The 13182-nt window shown below is 39.5% G+C and overlaps 1 long non-coding RNA gene across 2 annotated transcripts in view; it reads left to right on the top strand.

Moving 5' to 3' along the window:
- The window catches only part of LOC101903733 (uncharacterized), a 105059-nt gene extending 98558 nt beyond the window's left edge, over positions 1 to 6501 (top strand). The window contains exons 4-5 of one of the 2 annotated variants that reach the window (XR_009495550.1): positions 2570 to 2724; positions 6159 to 6501. This is a non-coding gene — a long non-coding RNA (uncharacterized lncRNA). Of the gene's footprint in view, positions 1 to 2569; positions 2725 to 3879; positions 4183 to 6158 lie in introns of those variants that run through there. The other variant, XR_009495549.1, reaches the window with a different exon arrangement.
- Positions 6502 to 13182: the final 6681 nt, after the last annotated feature.

The following is a 13182-nucleotide window of genomic DNA, read 5'->3' on the forward strand; positions in this document are numbered from 1 at the left end:
TTTACTAAAAACAATCCTCTTGGGTCTCCCATAGTAATTATTGTTTAGAGTTGTAGTTCTACCTTGTTTTTAAATACAAAAGAGTGTTTATTATTGTTAGCATATTTTTACATATAAAGTTGATTTGTTTTCTTTCCTCACCATTGCTCTTCAATTCCATCTTTCATTTGGGCTTCCTATTCTTTCTTGCTGAAGTCTCTCAGTAGTTCTTTTGGTGAGGATCAAGTAACTCTTTTGGACTTTGGGTATATAAAAACTGTTTTTATATTACTTTCATTCTTGAGTTATCATTTATCTGTGAATTTTATTGTGTCAGTTTTTCTTCTTAAAGATATAATTCATCCTCTCTTCTGGCATCTGTTGCTTCCTAAGAGAAGTTTGCAGTCTAATTGAATGATTTTTAATTTTGAGATAATCTGCCTTTTCTGTTTGATTTTCAAATTTTCTTTTAATATTCTATAGTTACATACAGAGTGTCAATATTTGGAATTGTTTTTATCCTGCTCATGACTCAGTGTGGTTTTTATTTATTTTTAATCTTAAGTATTTTTCTGGTTCTAAAATCTCCTCTATTTTCTCTTTAAATATTGCTTCTTTCCTGTTTCTCTATTCCATTTGTCAACGTTAAAAAAATTCACAATGTGAGAGTTGCGAGTTAAGTTTTATTTGGGGCAAAAGGCAGACTGCAGCCCTGGAGACAGCACCCCAGGTAGCTCTGAGAAACTTCTCTAAAAGTCATGGGGGAAAGGTCAGTAGATGTATGATTTTGGTAAAGAGGGAATACATGCAATCAAGCACCTATTTTTGCAGAAGCTTTCTGCCAGTCACGAGAAACAGTTGTCACCATGAAGGATTTTAGTGCTTTTCTAGATATGAGGAGATACAGGAATTGAGCTCACAAAATCAGCTTCTGAAAATATCTAACTATCTGAAGACCTGTCTTGCCAGTTTTTCACTGAGCACAGAGTACCTCATTTCTGCTCTCCACCCTGAACTCCTTTCAGGGAGTGTTGAAAATCAGCAGGTGCAGCAGCACATGATTTGATTCTTGAAGAGGTAGATGGCAAGTGCCAATTTGTAGCCAACACATTCTTTTAGAATTTCTACTAGAATTACACTTTTCCCCTTTTTTCCCTCCATGTCTCTTAGTGTCTTGTTCAAATCTTTATTTCTGTAAATTTCTCTGTTCTATATTTGCTGTTATTTTTTCAGCTCTCAGTTCACTAATTCTTTTCTCAGTTGTTTCTTTTTTTATTTAAATGAGCATTTTTTTTTTATTTCTACTAAGTTCTTTTCTAAATCCAGTAGTTCTTGTTTCATAATCTTATTTTTAGATTAGAGATTTGTATTTTTCCTTTTTGTAACAAGGATACTATTTTAAAAACATTTTCAGATATTTTATTTTCCTGTCCTGAAAATCTTATCATCCACATTGCAATGACTGACAGGAAAGGGGAAATGCCCACTATATTTTCTGTTGTTGTTCTTTTTTTTTTTTTTAATTATTTATTTAAAAAAGACATTAATCAGTTTTCATCACCAAGTTAGATTTTGTTTGAATCCACAACAGGGTAATAAGCTTGAAATCCAGACTCCTTTAAACGTAGAGAAGTTATTCTAACCAGCCTTGAGGTCTAAGCAAGAAGCCAGAATCAGTAGGGAAAGTGAAAGTCTAAAACCCACCACTTTAAGGCGTGTGCATGGGCAGGACCAGCTATGTGGATGTGCAGCCTGGCCAGTCGCATGGGGACCCATGCTTAGAAGGGCCCCGTACTTGGTTTAATGCTCTGCTGTTACTATCTAGAAATTCTTAATCATTTGTGAACAAGCAGCCCTTATTCATTTTGTACTGGGCTCTGACAATTATGTAGCTTGTTCTGGTACTAGGGGAGGTCCTGAAAGACAGGAAGAGGAGGTGAAAGGAAAAATTAACTTTTACTGGCCTCAGGGCATTGGGGGTAGAAGAAGCAGGAGAAAAGTGAGCCAGACACATAGATTCACTTCCTCCCTGGCCCAGGAAAGAGGATATTATATCACTGGGGAGGAACACCAGAAAGGGTCTTTTTGTCCCATTTAACATTTTTAACCCTGGAAGGAGAATTCAACCACCTACCTCTAGAATGCAGATAATAAAGCATTCTGAAAGAGACTTTATTTATTTATTTTTTTTTAGGAATATATACATATATGTATTTAAAGGATCTGATAGTTCCTTGTTAAGCAAAATCAAAGTCTGACTACAGAATGACATGAAATGAAAGAGACTTTAAATTAGTTTTTAAAAAGTTCCCAAGAGATATAAAGCAGTAGGATTGTAAATTTACACATGCTGTACTCAGGTGAACAGATAATATGTGGTTTAAAGAAATTTTCTATTAATTACCCAGATTTCTTTAATAGTTCCCATCCTTATAGAAGTGGAAAAAACCAAAAATCTCAATTTTAAGTCGACTCCAATAAGCCAGGTCGACTGCAGTAATTGAAAGAATCCTCCTAAGCTTGATTTTTGTTCTTGATTAAACTTGCCCAACTGCTCAGAAATTCACCTGTTCTCCCTTTGTTCTCCCAGGTGCTGACTCATGTCTAGATGATACAGCAAGGTCATGGACCTTGAAGAATGGAAACTTCTTCCTGAAGATGGTGAACTGGCAAGATAGGAACCTTGATTCCTGATGACACTGTGAAGATTCCATATCAGTTCTACCTCCTCTGAACTTCTTTTAGGTGAGAGAGAAATATATTTCTATTTTGTTTAAGTGATATTTATTTTAAATGTTCTCAGATGTTCAGACAAATTTAATTCTGATACAGATACTTAGGCTGATTCTAATTTTTTGCTGCTGTAAACTATGCTGCAGTTAGCATACTTGTCCAAACATCTTTGCTCATTTGTCTGACAATATTTTGGATCTACTCCTAGAAGTTGAATTATCAATTAAAATATTTATGGACAGTTTTTATTGTTTTGTGAAATATCTTGCTTAACTTGGGGAGGCATTCTTTATGGGGATGCTCTTGGGCAGTGAACAAATTGGGTAGAAATATGTAGGACACTGATATTGGGAAAAGGTTGACATACAGGGTAATGTAGATGAGAGCCAGATGTCCCCAGGTCAAGCTAAAATGCTTCTATTTCCTTTATTAAAATGACTGAATCAAAATCAAAATTATAAAAAAATAACCCAATAAAATATTTGTGTTTCAACATTCAGGTGTTCTATCAATCGTACTTAAGATATTCATTTGATGTAATTGTAAAGCAATAGACACGTGCACAGGCTAGTCTGCTGGGCCCATTTCCTTCTGTGATTTTTAGTAGACTCTGGATTGTTAGATTATTATTCTTAGGTTATTATTGGATTATGTGAAAATCAGTCTAAAAGCCTCTTGGAAAAGTACATTTCCGAGCTTCACATATTCTAATTCAAGTGACAGGGGTGGGACCCGGGAATATGATTTTTAACTGTCATACTACTTTGAGAAGCACTTATCTGGATACTGTAAAAATTTTTTTGGCAGCTATTGGTTGAAATCCCATCCATCAGTAAATCTTACTGATTCATTGTTAATTACTTTTTTGGTCAGCAAAGCTGACCGAAGATGGGCAAAGAGGTACAACTGGTCTTTTCCATCAGTTGATTGACATTTTTTGACTCTGGATTTAAAGTAGTGGCCACATATATGAATAATGAATATGATATTTTAGGAATTATTTAATGTATTTTTCATTCCTTGTAAATCAAGACACCATATGGCTTCCCATCCTTTTAATCAATGAGTTTCAATGCTTCAGGGGCAGGGTAGTTACTGGCTAGAACACCAAAGTCATCGCTCAACTTTGACTGTCAAATGAAGCTTTTTAATGTATTGTGTCCCCAGGGAGAAAGTGCTGTTGAAAGCAAGGCTATATCAAGAGAGAAAAGGAATTTCTAAATTTCGAAGCTCCCTTTATATATCATTTATTTCTAGTGATATTGGATTCTTATTAGAGAATGAAGTCTGTAAAATCTGTACTTTCCTACTTTATTGATTTTTTTGTGTGTAGCCATGTTCATGATCAGTTTTTATAATAGGTCTTTCCTTTAATGGATGTCAAGTTCTTTAGCAATTAAAACAAGTGACTTAAACAAAACAAAACAAGTGAGTTGATTGTAATAGTTCCTCTGAAAACCTATATTTGTTTTTTTGTCTCCTAAATCAATAAAGTATATTAAAATCTCTTCTATAACTGTGTTTTATCTGTTTCTTTTTAACTTTTGTAGTCAAACTGTACTCTAATGTTTAAAAAACAAAAGTTAAAAACAAACTGAGCAAAATAATCCCTGCCTTATTCCTTCCTATTTCCAAATTTTCACTCCTCAGAAGCAAATAAGCAGTTGGAAGTACCAACTTTGCTTATCTTCTGGTTGTTACTACCACATTTCAAAATTACATGTAACTTTGTGGCTTTTTGGTTTGTTTTTAATTTTTATTGCAGTATAGTTGATTCACAATGTTGTGTTAGTTTCACGTGTACAGCAGAGTGAATCAGTTATACGCATACATGTATCCACTCTTTTCTAAGATTACTTTTCATATAGGCCATTGGCAGAGAATTGAGCAGACTTCCCTGTGCTATGCTGTAGATTCTTATTAATTATCAATTTTATGCATAGTAGTGTGAATGTGTTGATCCTAATCTCCCAATTTATCATCCCCTGCTTTCCCCCTGGTAACCATAAGTTTGCTTTCTACATCTGTGACTCTATTTCTGTTTTGTAAGTAAGTTCATTTGTACCATTTTTTAAGGTTCAGTACATAAGCAATATCATGTATTTGTCTTTCTCTCTATGACTTACTTCACTCAGCTGACGATTTCTAGGTCTATTCATATTGCTGCAAATGGTGTTATTTTGTTCTTTTTCATGGGTGAGTAATATTTCATCGAACATATGTACCACATCATCTTCATCCATTCCTCTGTTGATGGGTATTTAGGTTGCTTCTGTGTCCTGGATATTGCAATAGTGCTGAAGTGAACGTTGGGTTCATTTATCTTTTTGAACTGTGGATTTCTCTGGGTTTATGTCTAGGAATGGGATTGCTGGGTCATATGTAGCTCTGTTTTTCGTGTTTTGCAGGGGTCCCCAACCTATTTGGCATCAGGGACTGGTTTTGTGGAAGACAATTTTTCCAGACTGGGGTGGGTGGGATGGTTTTGGGATGATTCAGGTGCATTACATTTATTGTGCTTTTTATTTTTATTATTATTACATCAGCTTCACCTCAGATCCTCAGGCATTAGGTCCTGGAGGTTGAGGACCCCTGTTTTAGGGAATCTCCGTACTGCTCTCCAAGTGGTTGTACCAATTTATAGTAACCAGTGTTTTAACTGGTTAAAGGTGACTCTATTGCACACTAAGGTTTCAGAGCCAGGGACTAGACCTTGCTAATTAGCATGAATCAGTAAGGACTCTTGGATGAGATTAGTTGGCTGATACTTTGATTCAAGGGGTTTGACCTAGTCAGTTTCTATTGAGACAGTGGGAAAGGCTGGTAGGGGATAGCCCTGGTTGAGGGGTGTCTGGTAACAAGGCTGCCCATAAAGGTCAGCAGCCAGGTATGTGATCAGCCCTGAACACACGGTTTCTTCCTCATTTGAAAAGCCATGTTCTACCAAAAGAGAGCCCAAGCCACCCAAGGGCCACCCAACAGCTGCTCCTGGATTTGGTGAGAACTAAACCCTGGACACCATGTTAAAATTTAGCTTTTGGAGCCCCACACCAGCAAATTCCAGTTCTCTGGGTATGTGATGGGCACCGGGAAATAACATTTTAAACAGGCATCCACAGTGATGCTGATGTAAGTGGTGTGTAAACCAAGCTCTGAAAAACATTGGTTTTATGGGCTGCTATATTGAGGCTTTGTGAGACCAACTTATGAGACTTTCAGATTTTAACCCTGGTTCAGCTTCAGAAGGTCTAGGCTCCTCCATGGGTGTATAGATAGCAAACCCAGGTCACCATGTGCAAAGTCACTGGCTGAGCTCTTCATCCCAGTGCCTGGCTCCAAAGTGAGGATTTTGATGTCAGCAAGAAGCTTCTTTGTTTCAGGTCTCCCCAGCCCTGTCATTGCACTTCAGTCTGAAATGTCATTCTGGTGTCCCCGCCCTTGCTTAGGAAACTTGGTTCTATGCAAAATCCAATTTGCTTCACATGAGCCTAACTGCTTGTGATTGAAGTCAGAAGCAACACTTCGAAGAGGCTCCTTCTGAACAGAAATACAAAGCGCTGCACATATTTGGCCTGCAGGCGGCGCCGGTCTTTTGGAAAAGGAGGCTGTTTATGTAACAGATTGGCAGTTTCAGCGGCTGTGTAAATGTCATTCTTTAAAAATAAAGACGAAACTCTCAGTTAACTCAAACAGGAGCAAATTAAAAAGTAGAGTGAAACATCTATTTCATGAACACAATTCATTTGCTGTCTCTGGTACTTCAAAATGATACCTTTTCTCCAAATGATAACTGGCACCCTCCCACTGGCTTTAGCTAGGCAGTGACAAAACAACAGATCAATTCACTCACTTCAGTGAAGGAGAAAAATTCAGTCAGTTAGGATGGGCTTCATGTAACTCACACACCTGGAGACTGAATCCTTTATATGCAACCAAACTTACAGGCAGAGCCACTGAAACGAAACAGGTGTTAAGCTTGACCCCAAAAACGTAACAAAGAGGTTTTGTATTGAGTCTCAGTTGTTTTTAAACCAAGGTATGATTATTTTTCTTTCTGAACTCACCAAGAAGGTCCTTGAAATATCAGTCTTCAGTCGTTTTAAGGGTATGTCTATAACATATAAAGTCATCTCATTTTGAGGGCTTTGTGTCCCGTGTACAAAATCTCAACCTTAGCTTCAAAATGGAATTACTTGGGAAGCTTTTAAAAATTCCAAGGTTCAGCCACATATCCCAAACCCATTATGTAAGGATCTGGAGTTGGGACCCAGGCAACCGTACTTTTTTAAGTTCCTGAGATGACATAATGTGAAGCCACCCCTTTCTGTTTGCAGCTCTTTTCTCTGGAGTTCAGACCCTAGTCCTCTGGGCTGCCTGCAGGGACCAATCTCTAATTCTCATACTGCTTCTCCCAATTTCTCTTTTCCTTGGGTCTGGTCCGAACCTCACGCAGACCAATCCCTGGTGGTTCACCATCTCCAGTGTCTTATGCACATCATCCAGACATGTCTGAAGTCCAATGGTGGCTACCCCTTGACTACAGGCTTGAGAACTCACCACATAGTAATTGACTGGTAGATAGGAAAGATAGCTCATAGGTTGTCTAGTATGATGATTCCCGATTCCAGTCGAATTCTTCTCCTGAATAAGAATAGCTCAGGGAGCTTGTTAAAATATGTATTTCTGTGCTTAAACTCAGAAAGCCCCATTCAGTTTGTCAGGAGAAAGACCTGGAAAGCTGTATTTTAACAAGCTAAGCTTCTGGGAGAAACTGATCTAAGTCCAACACTTCCAATGAGTAGAGGTAACAGAATCTCAGAGGATGTAACTTATTCAGGGCCACTTGGCTAGTTAGGAGAAGGTCAGAATCAGGTGTCCTGACTACTATGAAAAGAAGTCATGCTGGGAGAAATACAAGTTTTGCTTTTTAAGAATATTTTAAAAATCAATGAATTTTCTTTCCAACCGTACCGGTTAGATATTCCAGAAAGAGCAAAGCCTTCCAAAGTCAGATCTGTGTTCTAGCTCCTGCTTAGCAACACATTAGCTGTGTGGTTTGAGGTAAGTATTTTCATCTCTCTGAGTCCTAATTTCTTTATCTTTCAAGTGGGGTGTTACTTGTCTTATAGGGTTTTGCAACATAATGTTGCAGTGGAGAGGACTTATTTTGAATGTGTATGAGAAACTGTTTAGAAACTCCTAAAATGAGGCCAGGGAGAGGATTTTACAATGAGTTAGAGCCAGAGAAATATTGTTTCTGCTGCTTTTGTGATCCGATTTTAACAGCATGCGTAGCCTACAGATAATGAATAGATGTGGAAATGGAGGCCCAGCAAGGTGAAGTGACTTGCTCAAGATCACATAATCCATTGCTTTCAGACACAGGTCTTCTGACTTATAAATAAATCACTGCTCTTTCTTCTACATCTCCTTGTCACCAAGGGAATTTCTTCCAGTTAGTAAGTTTTTACATTAGATGATCATAGTACTGTGTTACCTACCTGAATTTCTTGGAAGTAGATACAGACACCAAAGATAGGATGAGGGAAGGATTGCTCAGCCCGCTAACCTTATCCTCCTAAGTCTGGTTCAGTGGTGGAAGGGAACTTAGGACACTTTAGCAAAGGACAAGGGATCCAGAGAAGGACCCCTTGGATCCTTCTAGGATAGATAGGTCTAAACAGATCCTCATGCGGGTTCAGACCTTACCCTAAGCAATGTTGAAAATGCTCACCATTTAGCCGTGGGCTATCTGGGGCCCTACAGGAGAGATGCTAGATGGAAACCAGGTCAGTGCCTTTCTCAGGGTTAGTGAGGTGGGGATAGACCTTGGAATTATCACACTCTGCCTGTTTTCCACACCTGAAAGCTTTGTCAACACAGGAAGAACATGGAATTGAGATGACACTACAATTTGGGCAAAAATCCTTTGCTGAGTAGTATTGCTAAATATTTGGTAAATCTGGCAACCTTATGAGTTGATTGAGAATTTGCTGGAACTGAATTGTTTCATTTATCTATATATAGCTAATTGATCAAATTCACAGGTTAATTGGCTTAGAGCTTCATTTCACTTTGTGGTATAGACTTTGATCATCACTGAAGGTATTTCTTATGTTTGTAATTTGTTTTAATTTTGGCACTGGGGCATTCAGTAAAAATAGGTGGAAAGGGGTGTTTCTTTTGAGAGCCCTAGTCATTTTAGTTGTAGGTTGATGGGAATGGACAGGACTGCCCAGGTCACATGTCAAATGTGCCCATAGCCACACTTTGAAACTTTGAAAGTCAGAAGTAGAAAAGGGCCATGAATACTGCCCTACCCCACCTCTCATGCAGATAAACTTCTATAGTGTCTGTTTGCACAAGAATGAATGCTGCTGCTGCTACTGCTGCTGCTAAGTCACTTCAGTTGTGTCTGGCTCTGTGTGACCCCACAGACGGCAGCCCACCAGGCTCCACCGTCCCTGGGATTCTCCAGGCAAGAACACTGGAGTGGGTTGCCATTTCCTTCTCCAGTGCATAAAAGTGAAAAGTGAAAATGAATTTGCTCAGTCGTGTCCGACTCCCAGCGACCCCATGGACTGCAACCTACCAGGTTCCTCCGTCCAAGGGATTTTCCAGGCAAGAGTACTGGAGTGGGGTGCCATTACGTCTCTTAAAGGCAGTGGTGTGGCTGAGGGAGTGAGAAAGTGAAAGGAGAGGGCAGGCAAAGCAGCCTGGGGATGGCGCACAGCATGGGCCCCACTTCTTACTGGGCCAGGTGAGGCTGTGTGGTATTCACCTAGGTAACCTGTTGCCAGGAGGATGACAATAACTTCCCCATGACAACACTGGAGCAAGGTCCCTGGCATTGCAGACAGGGCCAAAAAAGTCTGCCCTTCATTAGGCCTGCTGCTTAATGAGCATGCATTTGTGCTGCAATCATTTTCATTTCCAGAAGGGTGGAGAGGGCAGAGGGCACTCACCAGCTTTCCATCCTCTCCAACCATCAGCTCCTTGACAACGTCACTTTTTCTGCCCATCTGCATACCCTGAAACTTGTTTTTACAGTTGCTTGTTTTGAGCTGGTTCTATGCTTTCTTTTTAAAATTTGTATATGGACTGAATACTATATCCAGAAAGCTCCTTTAGAAACAGAAGATTTACAACCTACTTGGGAGTTTCCCTAATACAGATGATCTATCATTGTCCCCTGACTCAATTTCTTTACCCGTAAAAGAACCAATTCCCATTTCCCCAATTTGACTGAGCTATATCACACTGCTGAGTCACACTTGCTGTAATGGTCTTGAAATTCAAATTCAAACCCCCTGAATTATGACACTAGCATATTGCCTGCCTCATAAAGAAGTCATTGTTGTTTCTAAGTGCTTAAGCCCCTAACAGCAAACCTTGTCCTTCTCTTTCCTTAGAAGAAGGACAGCATATCAGCAGAACGGATATGGTGGCAGTATTCCAGGTAGAATTTGAGGAATCCAAGAAATTCTCAAAGAAAAATGATTTTCTCTTTGGTGTTGCCTGAAATCCCACCTTTTTGTAAAGCATTACTTGAACTTTAAAAGAGTATAATTTTTCTTGGAAGGATATCATCAATCAGGTGTAACACTCAGCAGTGATGGGGAATCAAAACACATGAAACAAGAAACTTCCTATCTCACTGCATTGCAGTTATGTCTAGAGCACCTCTTCCTCAAAGTTCTGAGGGAAGTTAATAGCATGACTTGAAAACAGCCAGGTTCATTTTGGAAACATTGTGTTAAATCAACTCAAACAGGTCTCTTTTCTACAGGTCTTTGTCAGGGACTATAATGTTTAAATGCACAGTATGAATCTCCTTACTGTGCAATATTTCTCAAGCTTATTTGACTAGGAAACCATGTTTTTTCTTACAGAGCAGAGGGCTGTTGTTAAATAGATTGAATTTGAGAAGATAGATCAGAGCGGTGTCAAAATGTCTTCGATAAAGATACTGTTCTGTCACTCTTTACTGCTTAGAAAATGCTAGAAATCTCTCCCAGTCTCTTAAGATATTATTTGCTCATTCTTTAGGAAATTAAAGCCAATATTTAAGAAAAAGCTTAGTTTTTAAACTTGTAAAATGAGAATAACAATTATCTTTCTCATAAAGTTGTTATGAGAATTGAAGGGGATATCCCAGATAAGGCATCTGTCACAGAGTAGACAATGTTATAAAGGTTGACAAAGAGTTGAAAAAACTAACATAGACCGGAGAGTCCCCTGGTGTTTTAACAATAGAGATTGTAAACAAAGAGCAATGCATTGCCCATCCCAGGAAAATTGATACCACCATGTATAAGGTTCAGAATGCTGCTGCTGCTGCTAAGTCGCTTCAGTTGTATCTGACTCTGTGTGACCCCATAGACGGCAGCCCACCAGGCTCCCCCGTCCCTGGGATTCTCCAGGCAAGAACACTGGAGTGGGTTGCCATTTCCTTCTCCAATGCATGAAGGTGAAAAGTGAAAGTGAAGTTGCTCAGTCGTATCTGATTCTTAGTGACCCCATGGACTGCAGGCTACCAGGCTCCTCTGTCCATGGGATTTTCCAGGCAAGAGTACTGGAGTGGGCTGCCATTCCCTCTCTGAAGGTTCAGAATACATAGCGTCCAATACCTAGTAGACATTCAGTGCCTTTACTGAATGGATGGATGGGTAGATGAATGTCTAAATCTGCATCTATACTGAATGCAATCTGCATCAATAGGGACCACATGAGGATGACTCTTGCATTAGTTACAGTGACTCAAAAGATTATAGAAGTTTCTTTTTACTTTATCTAATAGCCCAGAGGTGGATGGGCTGTCTAGGGTGGGTAGACTGCTTTCTACCTCAGGAAATAATCCAGAGACCCAGGTGGGCTGGTCTGCCCTGCTATCTTCAGTATGGTGCTTTTATCTCTGGGCACAAAGCTGCTATAGTTATCCCTGTTCTCAGCGACTAGGGCAGAGGAAGAAGGAAGACAAGAGTGAATGGTTTGTTAAAAATTAGATTATGAACTAGAACATACTCATGTGACTGTACTCAGCTACAAGGAAGGGAGGGATGTAAGTCTTCAGCTAGACAGCCATGTACTCAGCTAAAACTGGGGTGTGGGTGGTTTTATTATCACTAAGAAGAATAATAGTGGATACTGAGGCTCACTTAGCAGTCTCTAACTGAGCTCCAAAATCACTGCAGATGGTGACTGCAGCCATGAAATTAAAAGACACTTGCTCCTTGGAGAAAAGCTGTGACCAACCTAAACAGCATATTACAAAGCAGAGAGATTACTTTGCCAACAAAGGTCTGTCTAGTCAAAGCTATTGTTTTTCCAGTAGTCATGTATGGATGTGAGAGTTGGACTTAGAAAGAAAGCTGAGTGCCGAAGAATTGATGGTTTTGAACTGTGGTGTTGGAGAAGACTCTTGAGAGTCTCTTGGACTGCAAGGATATTCAACCAGTCAATCCTAAGGGAAATCAGTCCTGAATATTCATTGGAAGGAGTGATGCTGAAGCTGAATCTCCAATACTTTGGTCACTTGATGTAAAGAACTGACTTGTTTGAAAAGACCCTGATGCTGGGAGGGATTGGGAGCAGGAGGAAAAGGGGACAACAGAGGATGAGATGGTTGGATGACTCGATGGACTTCAGTTTGATTAAACTCTGGGAGTTGGTGATGGACAGGGAAGCCTGGCGTGCTGTGGTACATGGGGTCACAAAGAGTAGGATACAACTGAGCAACTGAACTGAGCTGAATAGCTCCCTGTATGCGTGTAATTATTTAGTCTCTTCTTCATTAGACTGTAAGCTCCATGAAGGCTGCAGTCCATAGGGTTGCAGAGTCGGACATGACTGAGTCGGACATGAACTAAACTAAATAGCAGCCTCTGTCTCAAAAACCTGCTCCAACTTGATGCCTAGGTCTAGGAAAGAAAGGTATAGTCAGTAAACATTGATCATTAAGGTCAAAGTGTTGATCCTATGGTATTTTCTCCCATTTCAGGGTTTTATGTAAAGAATATCTCACATGCTAGTAAAGTAATACTCAAAATTCTCCAAGCCAGGCTTCAGCAATACATGAACCGTGAACTTCCTGATGTTCAAGCTGGTTTTAGAAGAGGAAGAGGAACCAGAGATCAAATTGCCAACATCTGCTGGATCATGGAAAAAGCAAGAGAGTTCCAGAAAAGCATCTATTTCTGCTTTATTGACTATGCCAAAGCCTTTGACTGTGTGGATCACAGTAAACTGTGGAAAATTCTGAAAGAGATGGGAATACCAGACCACCTGACCTGCCTCTTGAGAAATTTGTATGTAGGTCAAGAAGCAACAGTTAGAACTGGACATGGAACAACAGACTGGTTCCAAATAGGAAAAGGAGTTCGTCAAGGCTGTATATTGTCACCCTGCTTATTTAACTTATATGCAGAGTACATCATGAGAAACGCTGGACTGGAAGAAACACAAGCTGGA

The sequence above is a fragment of the Bos taurus genome, chromosome 8, assembly GCF_002263795.3.
Source record: "Bos taurus isolate L1 Dominette 01449 registration number 42190680 breed Hereford chromosome 8, ARS-UCD2.0, whole genome shotgun sequence".
In the NCBI taxonomy this organism is placed as follows: domain Eukaryota; kingdom Metazoa; phylum Chordata; class Mammalia; order Artiodactyla; family Bovidae; genus Bos; species Bos taurus.